Source organism: Marmota marmota, unplaced genomic scaffold, assembly GCF_001458135.2.
Source record: "Marmota marmota marmota unplaced genomic scaffold, marMar, whole genome shotgun sequence".
NCBI classification, from domain to species: Eukaryota; Metazoa; Chordata; class Mammalia; order Rodentia; family Sciuridae; genus Marmota; species Marmota marmota.
Window position 1 is genome coordinate 7,356,279 of NW_026000221.1, and position 16,857 is coordinate 7,373,135.

Consider the following 16,857-nt stretch of genomic DNA (forward strand, 5'->3'; position numbering starts at 1 on the left):
CTAAAATTTGGGGGCCAATGGCTGTATGCTGGACCGGTAGTCAGTGACGGGTATGATCCAATTGCAGTGGTATCAACCTAAGACAGGAGGCTGACGCCTAAAGGTCAGTTTTCCGATGACGGGTAAGAACCATATGTTGAATTGGACAACCTACCAGGCACGGTCCTTAAGCCACATTGCTTGTTGTTTAATTAATCAGAAGGGGGGAGATGCTGGGAGCCATTAGCCAAGTAGGTATGACAATTTCCTTGCCAGCGTACCCCATGTTGCTGACATTTTGCAGTGACATTGAATGTAGTTGACCTTGCTCAAGGACCAGGGCGGATTAGGGTGTTCCCGGTTTAACATAATCGGGTTTAGGGCGTTCCCAGTTTAGGTTCCAGGTTTAAGGTTTAAGATTATTCCTGCTGGGAATAGGGCGTATCCTGCTGCCTGAGTTCCCCTTGAGTTCTCACGGGATTCAGAGTATATTTTGGGAGACAGAAGCCCAGTGGAGGTGGATTTGGGCAGAGAACATGGATTTCCCCAGAACGTGATTGTAGACGGCTGGTGTGAGTTCGGGAATAAAGAGTTGCTGTTTGAATCTACAAGCTGTGTGGTGGCTCGTGATTGTGTGCCCAGCCAGACTGCGGCATCTGTGCCCAGCCAGACTGCGGCATATTACAATTGTGTATTTAGTTGTCATAGTCATCCAGAACGAATCCTCAGAAAGGCAGGAGCCATGTTTGCAGCAGTGCCTGCTGTAGTCACACAGCTACAGCATTCATTAAACCCAAAGCAGTATCACATAGTGATTAAAAGTGCTACCCTCTAGTTCAGCAGACCAGGATTTCCAGAGCACTTCTGCTGCCTCTTGGCAATGCAACATCAAGAGTGTTACTTAACTCCCCTGGGTCTTGCTTTCCTCATCCATTTATATGCAGTGCTATCGTTTTAACACTTGTGTGGCTCATACTTAGTGTTAAAAACTGATGCCTTGTATCTTTATCAATTGGGAAAGTAACTGAAGTTTAAAGAAAATCTGACCCATTATTTCACTTTTATGCAAGGGCTGTTTGGGGTCTTTCGTTTTTTTTCTTAAACAATTTTACTCTTTAAAAAAAAAAATCAAAGGAAGATAGAATTTAGGATAAGATCAGTTTCCAGTTTTTTAGTGGCCTTCTGGTCAGTCAGGAATGCCCATTCTCACCACCTATCTGTGGTCACTGATGGCCGGATCTCCGTTAGGGCTGAATCTGTCCCTTCTAACCATGGAGAGCTTTGGATCTTTCACTCCACCCAAGAGCAAGCTGACCTACCATGTGTACCTTAGCACAGGGGGTGGGAAAGAGATTCATAAGAACTGATTAAAGCTCTTTTCTCTCCTGTAAATTATGTGTTTATGTTCGTTGATTCTTGCCCATTTTTTTTTGTTGAGTTGTTTTTGTTGAATTGATTTGATTACTATTTATGAATCTTTTCAGAGTATTCCTTTTTTTAACCTATAAAATAAAAACATTTTCTGTCACTTAATTTGTAACTTCCTTTGCTTTCACAATTTATTGAAGATATGATCCATACTAATTTCTACATTTTTATTTTTTATGAACTGTATGAACTCTGAAGGGAAATTCAGATTTTTAAATTTGTCCTGGGCTTTTTCCAGCTATTTGGTAACCCTCTGTTGGGTGTCTATTTATTTGAGAGCTATTCTTCCTCTCTAGGAATCCTCTCTAATCTAATTCCAACCTTCATCTGCTGACTAGGGAGTGAGGTGGGCTGTCTTCCAGGTGAGGGTGTTCTCTGTCTTCCTGGATACCACCAGCTTCCTGGTTCTGTCCAGATTCTGCAGCCCAAGAGTCTCCACTCTTTTCATACTAGGAACAGATATCTCTATTGTTCGCCTTTGGTCCATGGCAATGGGAAAGAATGAAAGGAAGGAGCTTGGCTCCTCCTTGTATCATACCTAGATAACCTCCTTGTTGGTTGCCCTTGGTCCTTCTAGGAGAATCTCAGGAGCCTCTGCAACATTTTCAGCAGTCCTCATTGCATAGGTTTCAGGTATGGTGTTGAGAGCCACAGTTTAGTCAGAATGACGCCTGGCATTTTTGCCAGAGGGAATGGTTGAAAGGTGACCCTGCTCCGGGATTAGGGCGGATCCTGCTGGGATTAGGGCAGATCCTGATGCCTCAGGCGCCGGCTACTTTGGAGTTCCCAGTTCTTGCGGGGGTTCTGAGAGAATTGGCGCTGGGAGCCTGGTGGAGGGAGTGTATTCCCAGGAAGTGTGTGTAGAGTGCCAGTGAGAGTTCGGGAATAAAGAGTTGCTGTTTGAACCTACAAGGCTTTGTGGCAGCTCGGTTATTTTGTGCCCAGCCAGACTGCGGCAGTGTGGTTCTTTCTGCCTTCAGGTTTCAGATTTTTTTTTTTTTTCAGTCTCTGGTCCTCTTTTTTTTTTTTTTCCCAAATATTTATTTTTTAGTTGTAGTTGGACACAATAGCTTTAATTAACTAATTTATTTATTTTTATGTGGTGCTGAGGATCAAACCCAGGACCTCACCTGTGCTAGGCGAGCACTCTACTGCTGAGCCACAACCCCAGCCCCCTGTGGTCCTCTTTCATTCCTACTTAGGTGTAGAAGTTTTTTGTTTTGTTTTGTTTTATTTTGTATGTGTGTGTGTGTGTGTGTGTGTGTGTTTTAAATATATTCTCTGTCATGTCTAGGAATTTAGAGGTACAAGACAGAGTCTTCTTTGCTCTATATGTTTTTTGATTATTTTCTTCTCTTGATCACTTAATATTTTTATTCTAATCCATTGGTACTGTCCCTGGGTTTAAATAGCTTAGATGGTCTAAGGCTTCCTGAAATTATAAAGCAAAATTTTACGAATCTGTAAACCCATGCATTTCCCTCAGGCAGAGGCCACTAATTCTTGTTTTCAAAGAAAGCCTGAACCAAAGAATTTGACAATTGCACGAAAGCAAAGGAGAGTATGATAATGAATCCAGAATTTTAAAATCCAGACTGAAATTTTAGATTTAGTTAAGTTTTATATTAAAATCTGAGGACCTTTGATCAAGGGGGTGAGGGTGGGTAGGAATCTACTGCAGCCTCAACTGATTTTTCTCATACATTGGAGCTGCTTTATGGGACTAGCATTCTATATCATCACTTTCAGTCAAAACCTGAGGAGAGAGGAAAGATAAGAAGAGTCCAGTATATGAAGGTCCAAGCCTGGATTCCCGTAGCATGCACTCATGCAAACAATGGCCAGCAGCTAGGTGCCACTTGCTGTCCCTTTCTTTATTTTTTTCTTTGCTTGCTTGCTTGATTGTTTCATTTGGTGGTACTGGGGATTGTACCCAGGATCACCTATATGCTAGCAAGTGCCCTACCAGAGAGCTACACTCCCAGACCCCCTGCTGTTCCTTTATTTCCCTTGACATTGACTTCAGAGAAAGGTCATTCAGCAGTTGATTGCAACTGCAAATAAAGAAAAGAGTTTGAGAAAATAATTATTTTCTTTCCTTCTCCAAAAAAGGCACGGAGGTTAAGCACAAAAATAAACCAATCTTAGCATGTAAATGAACAGCATCTGCTTTAATAATTGCACTTGGGATTCTGTAAACACAATGAAAAAGGGTTAAGTAGCTTGCAGCTTTTGGAAAACCATTTAATCTATCTTTATCAGCAGCCTACAAACAGAATCTGAGTGGTGACAACCGTGCATAATTAGATTGAGGGAGAAACTAACTTTACTAATCTCTAGAATAATCAAGAAAATATCTGGCTTTCATAAATAACAGTGGAAGGAGAGTATGAACAGCCAGAAAGTGGTTATTCCTCTGCTTGGCTTTAAGCACAGTCTGAGGAATTTGCTTGGGTTATTTGAGAAATTCTTGTGGTACTTATGATATAATCAGGCAGCTTTTTATAACCCTCCTCGTCCTCCAGATGCTAATGATTATGGATGAAAATGGTCTACAGGAGCTATTGAGTGAGTTTTCCTTCACATCTCCTGGGAGGGTGTTTAGAAGTATGAGGAACCCATCAAGAAATATGCTGCAGAGAGCAACAAATCCCCAGCCTCCTTTTCTGCTGCAAGGGTGCTGAGATCAATTCTGAGCACCATTTTTTCCCTTGACATCATCCAGAAACTTCTCTGGTTCTCTGTAGAGAGCCATCCAAATTGTTTTGTGAAGTAATAGTATCCATGGTATGTATGCACCACTGTTCATTTAACTATTTACACATTCAGCTTTCTGGCAGTTATTCATAAAGCTGCTATGAACATTCATTTTTGCATGAGAATAAGTTTCCATTCCTTTGGAATAAATGCCCAAGAATGCAATGGCTAGGCCATCGGTTTTCATTTTATAAGAAATTGCAAACGTTTTTTTTTCAGTGTGGCTGTACCATTGAATATTCCCACCAGCAGCTAAATCCAGTTTTCCACATCCTTGTTAGTGTTTTCACTATTCTTTATTTTAACCATTCTAATAGGTGTGTAGAGACATTTAACTGTGGTTTTAATTTTAAGTTTAATTTTTATTATGGCTAACAATATTGAACATCTTTTCATGTGTTGTGTGTGTGTGTGTGTGTGTGTGTGTGTTTTCCCAATCTGGCTATCCTCCCCAGCAAAATGTCTATTTGTGCCTTCTGCCCATTTCCTGACTGGATAACTTACTATTTTTACTGTTGAGTTCTGAAAGTTCTTTAAATATATTACCTGCTAGTCCTTTCTTGAATTCCTGTTAACTTAATTATCTGAGTATTCTCATGTAAGTAGAATCATACAGTATTTGTCTTTTTATGACTGGTTTGTGTCACTTAGTAGAACATCCCCAAGGTTCATCTGTGTTGTAGTACATTTCAAAATTTTCTTCCTTTTTAAGGCTCAATAATATTCCATAGTATGTATGTACCACATTTTGTTTATCTATGCATTCATAGATGGACTATTGGGATACTTCCACATTTTACCTGTTGTGAATTTTACCTGTTATGATCTTAAGTGTTCAGGTATTTTAAGAGTCTCTATTTAATTATTTTGAATCTACTCAGAAGTAAAATTTCTGGATTGTTTGGTGCTATGGTTTGGATTAGTGTCCCCTAACGGACCACATGTTAAGGGCCTGGACCCTAGAGTGGTAGTATTGGGAGGTGATGGAAACTTTAGAACATGAGGCCTATTGGGAATGCCTCAGGGTATAGGGAGTGTGCCCTCAAAAGGGACCTTGGTTCCTCCCTTTTCCTCTCTTTTGCTTCCTGGTCATGAGGTGAAGAATTGCTGCATCACACACTCTTCTCCCTTGCAATCCAGCACCTTAACCAGAGGCCCAAAGCAAGGAGTCTACTCAATCTCAGGCTGGATCCTCGAAAATTAAGAGCTAAATAAACTTATCTTTTTTTAAAAAAATGTTTTTAGTTGTAGATGGACACAGTATCTTTATTTTATTTATTTATATGTGGTGCTGAGGATAAAACCCAGTGTCTCCCACATGCTAGGCAAGTGCTCTACTATTGAGCTACTACTCCAGCCCTTAACCTTATCTTTTATAAGTTGATTATCTCAGATATTTTGCTAGAATGATAAGCCTACTAATATGTGGTAATTCTATAACAACACTTGTTATTTTCTGGTTTTGCTTTTGTTTTTTTGTCTCTGGGCAGAAGAAGAAAGCCGCCCCAACTTGAGCAGAGAGAAAAATCAGGGCCTTAACAGATTGTATTATGCCCATCCATGTTGGTGAGATTGATCTTCTTTGCTTTACAAATTCAAATGCTAGTTTTTCCAGGAATACCCTCATAGATATACCTAGGAAGGATGTTTTATCAGCTATCTGGGCATCCCTTAGCCCAGTCAAGTTGAAACATAAAATTAACCATCACAGCATCTATATTTTGTGCTAAACCCTAGAGCCTACACTCTATCCCTGTGGAGAACTAAGTGACACTATGTGAAATCTGGTAGTGCACTGAGAAAGCTTTATGCCCCATTTTGTAGTTTACTGATGGTGAACTGTTAGTTCTGAGGGATAGAGTTATATACCTAGCCACATCATTTCCAGAAGAGGGAATTGAATCTCTTAACCCTGTACAAGTGATGTAATGCTATTGTGTGTGTCATTTTGAGCCTTCTGAAAACTTCCACCAAGAAAGTACAATAAGGTATAAAGTCAATTCATAAGAAAAAGGTAGACCACTGTCAACAGAGTCCAAAGTTCCTGCCATCCAAGGCTTATAAAGTATTCAGTCACAGAAAAGCATGAGGGTTAGAGGGATAAACTGGTATAATTGGCAAAAAATGTCAAGTAGCCCAGGACTGAGTGCTGCACAGGCTGATCTCATCCCAATTCTGCTCCTTTTCTATTGACATTTTGTTATTTGGTGATTTGACAACTATGCCTCCCTTTGTGGGTTGATCTGCCCTTGACTGAGAACATTTGGTTTCAGTGATGTATTAAGGATATCTCACAAATGTCTGTCACTTTCACAAATAATTTTAAAGGCAGGCAAAGCAAGAGCTGGTAATGTTCTATGGAAAGGTAGAAAGGCCTCATATTTTATATTATTTTGTCACTAACAAGTTCTGAAGTACAAAGCACTGTCTTCAAATAGTCTGAAAAAATGAAAATACGTTGTGTTGAGATGTCTTGGTATTTCCTTTGTCTATGTGAATCTTGTTATATTAATCTCTCAGGGAAAGTTACTGGCAACCATCACATCTATTTTTAACTAAAGGAAAACTGCTACAGAACTAAAACCAGATGCTGAACTGCATACTGCCCATCTTTGTTCTAAGTTCTTAGTACCCAAGGGCTTGTAAAGCTGAAGCCCTTGACGTTTGCTTGAATTCTCATCTTGCCTCTGATTGGGTCCTAATCTGCCCGTGTTGCACTTTTTTCCTTCCTTAGATAATTCCCACTCTAAACACTTAAAAAATTAAAAGTTATTTAGTACCTAGCTATTCTTAGAAGCTGATCAAGAAAAAAAGTGTTCAGGGTGGCAATTGGAATTTTTCAAGGAAGTCATTTGACCAGGGAATTATCTGTGCAAAATGGTTGGGGATATGAGTGGGTCACCACAAGTATGTCTTTAAAAGGAAAGGGAGGGGAAAAAAAGATATTTAAAGCCTCTGTTACCAATTTTTTAAATTAGTATGCCAGTTCATTTGGGAAATTCTGAATATAAAATTAATGCCACCATCAATTCCAGTGTGTGAAATATTTTTACACCTTTAATTCAATGACCAAAAATGCTTGAATATTTATCCTTATTATTTTCTAGGGCTTGTAAATTTCAAATTCTTTTCTTCTACTATGTTTAAATCCATAGTTTTTAATAAGGTATCTTGCACGAGAATTTCTTTTAAAAAATTAAACACTTGGGCTGGGGTTGTAGCTCAGTGGTAGAGCGCTCGCCTAGCATGTGTGAGGCCCGGGGTTCGATCCTCAGCACCACATACAAATAAATAAGTAAAATAAAGGTTTTTTGTGCAACTACAACTAAAAAATAAAATTAAAAAAAATTAAACACTTATAGAAAATAAATCAAGAAGATAAGGAGACAGTTGGCTTAGAATAAAAAGGGAAATGATAGCAAATGTTTATTCCTAAGAATTAATTGCAAAAAGAAGTATTTTTGTTTGTTACTCTTATTGCCTAGAAAGTAATTCAACATCATTTATTAAGTCTCCAATTTGTACTTCAAACGAGCCTTTCCCAAGACTTTGTTAATGATAATTTATCTGTACTTCAAGGCCTTGTTCCACGCCACCTTCTTTCCTGATTAGTTTCTTTCTTCACTATGGTACATAGCTGATTTTGTTCTATGATTGTAGCTTTTTTAAAAAATTTTACCTGCTGTAAAGTCAGTTCTGTGTGATCTCACTGCTGTCATCTCCAGGCCTATAACAGGTACATCAAAAATAACTGTCTCCCTCTCATTGACCTGTCTCATAAAACAAACACCTTGTTGAGAGTGGCCCCACAGACCGCTTAATCATTAAGGTCCTACTCAGTCACCCCAGAAAATCTCCAAACTGCTGCAGAGATATTCAGGTATGCCCAGGAGGGTCCACTATGATGAGAGAATGTGATGGTTGATTTCATTTGTCGACTTGGGTAGGCTTTGGTGCCCAGATGTTTGGTGAAATATCAGTCCGGATGTTGCTTGAGAAGGTGATTTTTTTTTTTTTTCTTTTGTACCAGGATTGAACTCAGGAGCATTCTACCACTGAGCCACATCCCTAGCCATATTTTGTGTTTTATTTATTTAAAGCAAGGCCCTAAGCAATTCACTCTCACTGAATTGCTTAGGGCCTTGCTTTTGCTGAGGCTGGCTTTGAACTTGTGATCCTCCTGCCTCAGCCTCCCAAGCCACAGGAATTACAGGTGTGCACCACCACACCAGAGGGAAGGTAATTTTTAAAAGTGATTGACATGTAAATGAGGATTTTAAATGAAGCAGATTACCCCAGGTAATATGAGTGATCCTCTTCCAATAAGCTAAAAGATGTAGGAGAAAAAAATAAAAACTGAGGAAAAAGGAATCCTGCCTTTGAACTCAAGACTGGCATATTAACTCTTCCCTGAAAAAGTCTATAGTTTGTAGTCTGCTGGCTGCCCCAAAGAACGTGTACTTGCCAACCACAATCTCATGAGCCAGTTCCTTAAAAATAAATTAACCTCGCTCTTTTCCTCTTTCCCTCTCTCTCTTTTTCTCATATGTGACATACACATACACACATATATCCCTAGGTTCTATTTCTCTAGAAAATCTTGACTAATCTTTACTAATGCAGAAAGAAGGTGGAGGGGTTAGGGATTGGCACTAGTGCTTTTGTGTGTACGCTGTTTTCCATGTATTGCAACCCAGAGCATTGTGTCTAAACCCAGTTGAGTGTGTTATGTTGAAATGATGGGGGGTGGCTGAGGGTGAACTATTAGTTCTGAGGTCTAACACAAAAAACCTTTCATGCCACGTAGTTTCATTGTATGGCAAAAGCAAATTTGATGACATAGTTTATCACAAATGAAGTCAAGATCAAAAAGCAAAGATTACAAATATCCTGACCTCTCCAGTGAGGACAAACAAGCTGGTAGTATTGTGCCATCTAGCAAATATTTTCAAAAAGATAGACACACAGTGTGATGCTTCAGGGTGAAGGCAGTGGTTTAACAGTGAGGGAGAAAGCAACAGCACAGTCATTCTCCAGAAGGACTATCTAAAACCAAATGTTGGGGAATTATTTTTGTTAATTAAAGTCTTTTAAAAGTCACCTCTAAAAACTGCATATCTGTACACTTAAAATGTTGGAAATATAATGTTTAGAAGGCAGTTATTTTCAATAAGTTTGCAAGAACAACAAGCTTATAATACAATTTTAACAGGAGCAAAACTTGAACAAAATTATCACATGGTATTTTTAACATGAGTTTGATGATTTAGAAAGCATTTTTCTCTACCTAGGTCTAAGTACTTGCTGTCAACTGGACATTATGAGTCCCCCATCCTCCAAAACTCATATGTTGAAATCCTAATTTCCAATGTGATGGTATTAGGAGGTGGGCCTTTGGGAGGTGATTAGGTCATGACTGTGGAAACCTTATTAATGAGATTAGTTCCTATGTTAGCGCCTGCATTACTATAATGACATAACTGAGGAAATTGACTTACAAAGAGAAAAAGTTTGCACTGGATTATGGTTCTGGAGGTTCCAGTCCAAGATGGAATGGCCACACCACTTTGGGCCTCTGGGGAGGGCAGCACATCATGGTTGGAGCACATGATGGAGCAAACCATTCACTTCATGAGTCAAAAAAGCAAAAAAAAAAAAAAGATTCCAGGGACTCTTGGGGCTGAGGCAGGAGGATTGCAAGTTCAAAACCAGCCTCAGTAACTTAGCAAGGCTCTAAGAAACTTAGTGAGACACTGTCTCTAGATAAAATATAAAAAGGACTCACTGGCTAAGTGGTTAAGCACCTCTGGGATTGAACCCTGGTACAAAAAAAAAAAAAGTAGAAGAGAAAGACTGAGAGGCTGGGTCCCACAATCCCCTTCAGTATATTTGAGAAATCATGACCACAATGTTGCTAGAAACACAGAAAGTAAAGGACATTCTCATGAGGCTTCAGTACAAAACGAGGAACATATTTTTGGACAAGAGAAAAAAGGCACTACTTGAAGTGGCAGATAATGTGCACATTCATGTTCCAGTGTTTTGTGGAAGGTAGAACTTGTGAGCAATGAAATTGAATATTTAGCTAAAGGGATTTTTAAGTGAAATTTTGAAATATGGGGGCTCCCCCAGACTGTTAATAGTAAAATCTGAGAAGGAAGAAATTACTTAAAGATGGAATCACTAAACAAAAATGGAGATCTTGACGATTTGAGAAATTCTTGGCCTATTCATATTACATGAATGAAAAAGGATGTTTGGAAGAGAACACTAGGAATGTGGCCTGATAAGGAGATCCGTGTGAAGCAGTTATCTCTACAGAACCCCAGGCTGTTCTTCAGGCCCTGAAGGTGATTCGAGATCATCATCTGGCCTCCACCTGCCAGTTCTCCCTTCCTCCCATCCTATTTTCCCTTTTAGGATGGGTGTGTTCATTCTATAGGATCCTGCCGCAGTCTGACTGGGCACAAATCACAAGCCACTCAAGCAGGAACAAACTTTATTTCCAAACTCCCCCAAACGCCACCCACGAGGCCCTTCCAGGGACACCACACACCAACCGGAACTCCCTCCACCAAAACTTCACCAACCAACGCGAACTCCCCAGGAATCCACATGAGGACTCCTAAGTAGCTGGCGCCTGAGGTGGACAGCAGGGGTCTATATACAATTGAATACACAGCCTGTTTCAATCCAGCATCATCCAGTCACAGCAGTTATACACAGCTTAACTTAATCATCATCATCCCAATGGCTCCCCTCTCAACCATTACTTCTGGCAAAATGCTGTGGCTCTCAACAGGATCCTTCTCTTTGTTTTGATTTATTTTGAGACAGGGTCTCACCACGTTGCCCAAATTTCCAAGTAACTGGGCCTACAGGCATTTGCTACCGTGCTTAGCCTGCTACTGGATTTTGAAGCGTATAATTTTTTGGTTCCACAGAATCACAACTGGAGAGGAACTGAATCATACCTGGAGTCTCACCCATATCTGATTTAGGTGATATTTAGATAAGATGTTGGACTTTAAATTTTAAAGTTGATGCTGAGATGAATTGAGACTTTTGAGGCTACTGAATTGGAATGAATGAATTTTGGTGTGAGTAACATTTTGGGGGAATGATCAGGGGTAGAAGGCTGTAGACTAAATGTGTGTATCTCCTCCAAAATTTGTTTGTTGCACAGACTAAGACAATATTTTTTAAAAACTCTTTTTCCACAATGGCAGTCATTAAAATCAAGAGAAATCAAAATACATTTTTACAAAAAAAAAAAAAAAAAAAACTTCATGAAAGTTCACCACAGCATTTGTTAAGAGTATCCAAAAACCCTCAAATACATATAAATTGAGTGGATGAACAAATCATACGTAATTATATAATGGAATATTATTCAGCCACAAAAAGGAATGAAGTACTTATATATGCTGCAACATGGATGAACCTGGAAAACATTATGTTAAATGAAATAGGTCAGTCACAGAAGACAACACATTCTATGATTCTATTTATGTGATATATCCAGAAAGGGAAAATCCATTAAAACATAAGGAATAATTGTGGTTTGGTAAAGGATGAGCAACAGGGAGGTGATAATAAAGGATACAAGGTCTCCTTTTTATTACTTTTAATTAATTTATTTATTTTAATTAGGTATATAGAACAGCAGAATGCATTTTGATTCATTGTACACAATTGCAGCACAACTTTTCATTTCTCCGGTTGTACACAGGTAGCGTCACACCATGTGTGCAGTCATACATGTACCTAGGGTAATGATGTCCATCTCATTCCACCATCTTTACAAGGTCTCTTTTTGAGGTGATGAAAATGTTCTAAAGTTGACTGTGATGATGGCTGCCAAGATCCATGAATATTCTAAAAATCATTGGGTGAACTGTATCATATGTGAATTGTATCTCAGTAAAGCTATCTTCTCCTTATTATAAGGTAAAATAAGTTTAAAGTGTACATTCTTTTCCTTTAAGGCTTGAGGTTTTATGATTCCTAAAAAAAAAAAAAAAAAAAACTAATTAACTCTATATATTTCTTGACAGTTTAATGGGTCAGATAAGTTATTCTTTCTACATAATAGTTAAGGTCACAAAAACATAAACATATGCTTGATTAAATTAAATTATAACAACTATTATCTTTTAAAAGGATTGTATCTTATAAGCTTCAAACACTACTGCAAATAAATTTAATTTTTACACTTACTAAAAACTTTTAAAATGCCATCTAACTTTTAATACCAGTAGCAATTGTGTTAATCCAATTTACTCCAACTTAAATATGAATCTAAGATCCTTAGAGCTTGGACGAATATTAAATTAATTTGTGGTTAAATTTTGACTCTCTGAAATCTTTGATTATCTGCACTTTCTAAAAGATTAAAGGTCATAAAGCAGAAATGATGAAAGTGGTACAAATAAGCAGCATGTATTTGATCTTTCTAATGTTCAAATTATGGTGAGAAATTAGATACAGTGTGCCCAGAGTCTTATGTGCATTAAAGATACAGTTAATATATCTGAAAGCTAAAATTAAAAGGTTTAAATTTTTCATTTCACAGATGTTTGTGTATGTTTAAATTTACATATAGCGTTACATTAGAATTGTGAAAATGAGAACCTTATGTATAGTAAAGATTAAAAAAAAATTTATAGGACTGGGGATGTAGCTCAGTGGCAGAGTGCAGGCCTAGCATGTGCAAAGCCCAGTACTGAACCCCAGTACTGAAAGGAAAAACAAAACAAAACTAACCATTCGGGAGGAAAAGTTCCTTGACTCGTCAGACTTTTTGTTTAAAAACAACAACAAAATGTCTTATTGTATGGTGGCTTTAACAGAGAACAGAGTTTTGGTTTTGGTTTTTTCATTTTTTTTAAAAGGTTTTATTAATATCTTATGTCAATTTAAAAAAAAATTTGTTCTTTTTAGTTCTATGCAACAACAGAATGTATTTTGGCAAATTATACATACATGGAATATAATTAATTCTATCTAGGATCCTATGCTTGTGGTTGTACATGATGTGGATTTACCCTGATTGTGTATTCAAATATAAGGCTAGGAAAGTTATGTCTGATTAATTCTACTGTCTTTCTTATTTCCCTCCCTCTTCATTTCCTTTTGTCTAATCCAATGGATTTCTATTATTCCCCTCCCCAACCTCCCTTTTTTTGGTTTAGCATCCACAAATCAGAGAGAATATTTGGCCTTTGGTTTTTTTGGGGGGATTGGCTTATTTCACTTACATAATAGTCTCCCATTTCATCCATTTATTGGCAAATGCCATTATTTCATTCCTCTTTTTGGCTAAGTATTATTCTATTGTGTAGATATACCACATTTTCTTTATCCATTCATCCATTGAAGGACACCTAGGCTTTTCCATAGCTTGGCTATTGTGAGTTGAGTGCTATAAATGTTGATATGGCTGCATCACTGTAGTAGGCTGATTTTAAGTCCTTTGGGTATAAACCAAGGAGTGGGATAACTGGGTCAAAGGATGGTTCTATTCCAAGTTTTCTAAGGAATCTCTATACTGCTTTCCATAGTGGTTGCACCAATTTGCAGTCCCACCAACAATGTACCTTTCTCCCCACATCCTTGCCAACATTTACTGTTACTTGTATTCTTTATAATTGCCATTCTGACTGAAGTGAAATGAAATCTCAGTGTAGTTTTAATTTGCATTTCTCTAATTGCTAGAGATGTTGAACATTTTTTTTCAATATTTTTTGACCATTCATATTTCTTCTTCTGTGTGAAGTGTCTGTTCAGTTCCTTGGCCCATTTATTGATTGGGTTATTTATTTTTCTGGTGTTAAGTTTTTTGAGTGCTTTATGTATGCTGAAAATTAATGTCTTATCTAAGGTACTGGTGGTAAAGATTTTCTCCCATTCTGTAGGATCTCTCTTCACATTATTGACTGTTTCCTTTGCTGTGAAGGAGCTTTTTGGTTTGAATCCATCCCATTTGTTGATTCTTGATTTTGCTTCTTGCACTTTAGGAGTCTTATTGAGGAAGTCTGTTTCTAAGCCAACATGTTGGAGAGTTGGGCCTACTTTTTCCTATAGTAAGTACAGGGTCTCTGGTCTAATGCCTAGGTCCTTGATCCACTTAGAGTTACATTTTGTGCAGGGTGAGATATAGGGGTTCAATTTCATTCTTTTACATATGTATTTCCAATTTTTCCAGCACCATTTTTTGAAGAGGCTATCTTTTCTCCAATGTATGTTTTTGGCACCTTTGTCTAGTATGGAGATAACTGTATTCATGAAAGTGTGTCTCCTCTTCTGTTCCATTGGTCTTCATATCTCTTTTGGTGCCAGTACCATGCTGTTTTTATTACTTTAGCTCTGTAGTATAATTTAAGGTCTGGTATTATGAAGTCTCCTGTGTCACTTTTCATGATAAGATTTGCTTTGGCTACTCTGAGTCTCTTATTTTTCCAAATGAATTTCATGATTGCCTGTTTATTTTTGTGAAGAATATCATTGGGATCTTTATAGAAATTGCATTAAAGTCCTCACACATGCTAGGCAAGCACTCTACCACTGAGTTACACTCCCAGCTCCTTTGAGTTTATTTTGAGTCAGGATTCCACTAAGTTTTCCAGGCTATCCTGAACTTGTGATCCTCCTGCTTCAGCTTCCCAAGTAGCTGAGATTACAGGTGTGTACCACTATGTCAGGTTAGTCTTTTCATACTAATGTTTACTAATATCCTCTGGACCCCTTTCCTACAGATCCCACTGGATTAATGATGGCTAAGATCCCTTCCAACACATTCTTTGAGTTATTACAAACAGTAATTCATTCAGAGACATTTATGAAGTGTCTCTCTGCACATTGAATTTTGCTACCTAAGATGTGATGAGATAACCAGCAGATGATTTCTACCTCTGATTGTACTCTACAACATTAATGATATGTTATCATTAATGATTTTTCCACATTAACAACACATTAATTTCATTTCTACATTGCAATTAAAAATATTGGCCACTGGGAATTGCTATAGTTTGGACTTTGAATGTTCCCCCAAAGACCCATATGTTAAAGATTTGCTTATCAGCCTATGCTCTATTGGGAAGTGGTGATCTGCTATTGAGAAGTGGGGCTTGGTGGGAAGAAGTTAGGTCTTGGGGCATGCCCTTGAAGGTAATTTTGGAACCCTAGCCCCTTCCTACCTTGCTTCCTGGCTGCTGTGAGGTGAGCATCTTTGCTCCATCGCATGCTTCCACCAAAATGTTCTGCCTTGCCTGATCCAAGGGCAGTAGACCAACTGGTCGTGAACTGAAACTGCTGAACCTATTAGCAAAATAGCAAAATAAACCTCTCCTCCTTCTAAGTTCTTTAACTTGGATTTTTTTTTTGGGGGGGGGGGTCACAGGAGGAGAAAGCTGTGTATGCTGGGTTTTTTTTTTCCCTAAAGGGGTGGCTATTTTAGTATTTATCAATGTACTCCATATAGTCATTTTTGCCACTGGTGACATATAATTTTTTTTGTATCAACTTGACTCAGTTATAGCACACTGTGACTTAACCAAACAGTAATCTCACTGCTGCTGTGAAGGCACTTTGTAGATGTGGTTTAACATTTGCATGTAGAGGAGATTATCACGTGGATGGGTCTCTTTGATTGGTTATAGGCAATAAGAGCAAAAAGTGAGGTTTTTCAACAAAAAGAAATTCTGCCTCAAGACTACTGTAGCATCCCCTCCTAATTGTCTACCTAAATTTCTGGTCACTTGAACTTCCAGATAAATTTTGGACTTAAGATTATAGCATCAACTCCTATTTCCAGTTTGCCTGCTTGCTCTACAAAATTCAGACTTGGTAGGCCTGAGACTATTTCTTTAAATAAATCTCTTTGTATCTACATCTAAATCTATATAGCTATCTGGTTATTTTTACTTCTCTTAAGAATTCTGGAGGGGGGAGAGGAAGATGGCGGCGAGGGGAGTGCATTGCCCCCGTGTGCTGCTTCACTGTGTGGGAGTATGACGAGTCAGGACGGCTAAAGGCTATCTTGTTAGGAATTTCCAGCAATAGTGGGGTGCTCCGGAACCTGGAGGAAGGATTTCCATCGCACGAGGATCAGCTACGGGGACTCAAACGCGAGAGGTTTGTCGCACGGAGGGTAACACTGCTTATTCAGCAAATCGCCCCGCGGTTAGAGTCTGCAGCGCGCGCTGGGAAATGAGGAGATAGCGACGCAGGGATACAGCGCTGCAGTTTCTGCCAGCCGTGCAAGCACCGTACTCAGGGCTGAATTCTGGGTTTGAGACGGGGGAAGGAAGCGGTCCATCTCGGTTCTCCACACCGGTCAGACCACAGAGGAGGCCAGCAGCCACCATGTTGGAAAGCTGACATCACCATCCCTGTTTTTGACTGACCGCAGCTCATTCAGCCATAGAACAGGTATTTTCAGGCAGCCATTCGCCTGCGGCTTGCAGACAGATTGCTAGGGTTCAGTGCCTGGGGGCTTCTTAGAACCTGATCTTATCGGAGCGAACACCCAGCGCGGGGCAGCCGAGTTCCGGCTCCCGGAACTGCCCTGGCCCAGGGCTAGGAGCCCACGGAAACTGCATCTCGGTCCGGGTCCTGCTGAGGGCCGGTCAGGACTCACCCGTTGCTTTGGTTGCCCGGCAAGGGGAACGAAATGCTGCCATTCGCATA

At 39.0% G+C, this 16,857-nt stretch overlaps 1 long non-coding RNA gene across 2 annotated transcripts in view; it reads right to left on the minus strand.

Annotated features, from left to right (window-relative positions):
* Positions 1–11,817: 11,817 nt before the first annotated feature.
* LOC107144770 overlaps positions 11,818–16,857 on the minus strand; it is a 20,612-nt gene continuing 15,572 nt past the window's right edge. Inside the window, exons 3-4 of one of the 2 annotated variants that reach the window (XR_007343422.1) lie at positions 15,366–15,486; positions 11,818–12,171 (exon numbers count right to left, since the gene is read on the minus strand). This is a non-coding gene — a long non-coding RNA (uncharacterized LOC107144770). The remainder of the gene's footprint in view (positions 12,172–15,365; positions 15,487–16,857) is intronic. The other variant, XR_007343423.1, reaches the window with a different exon arrangement.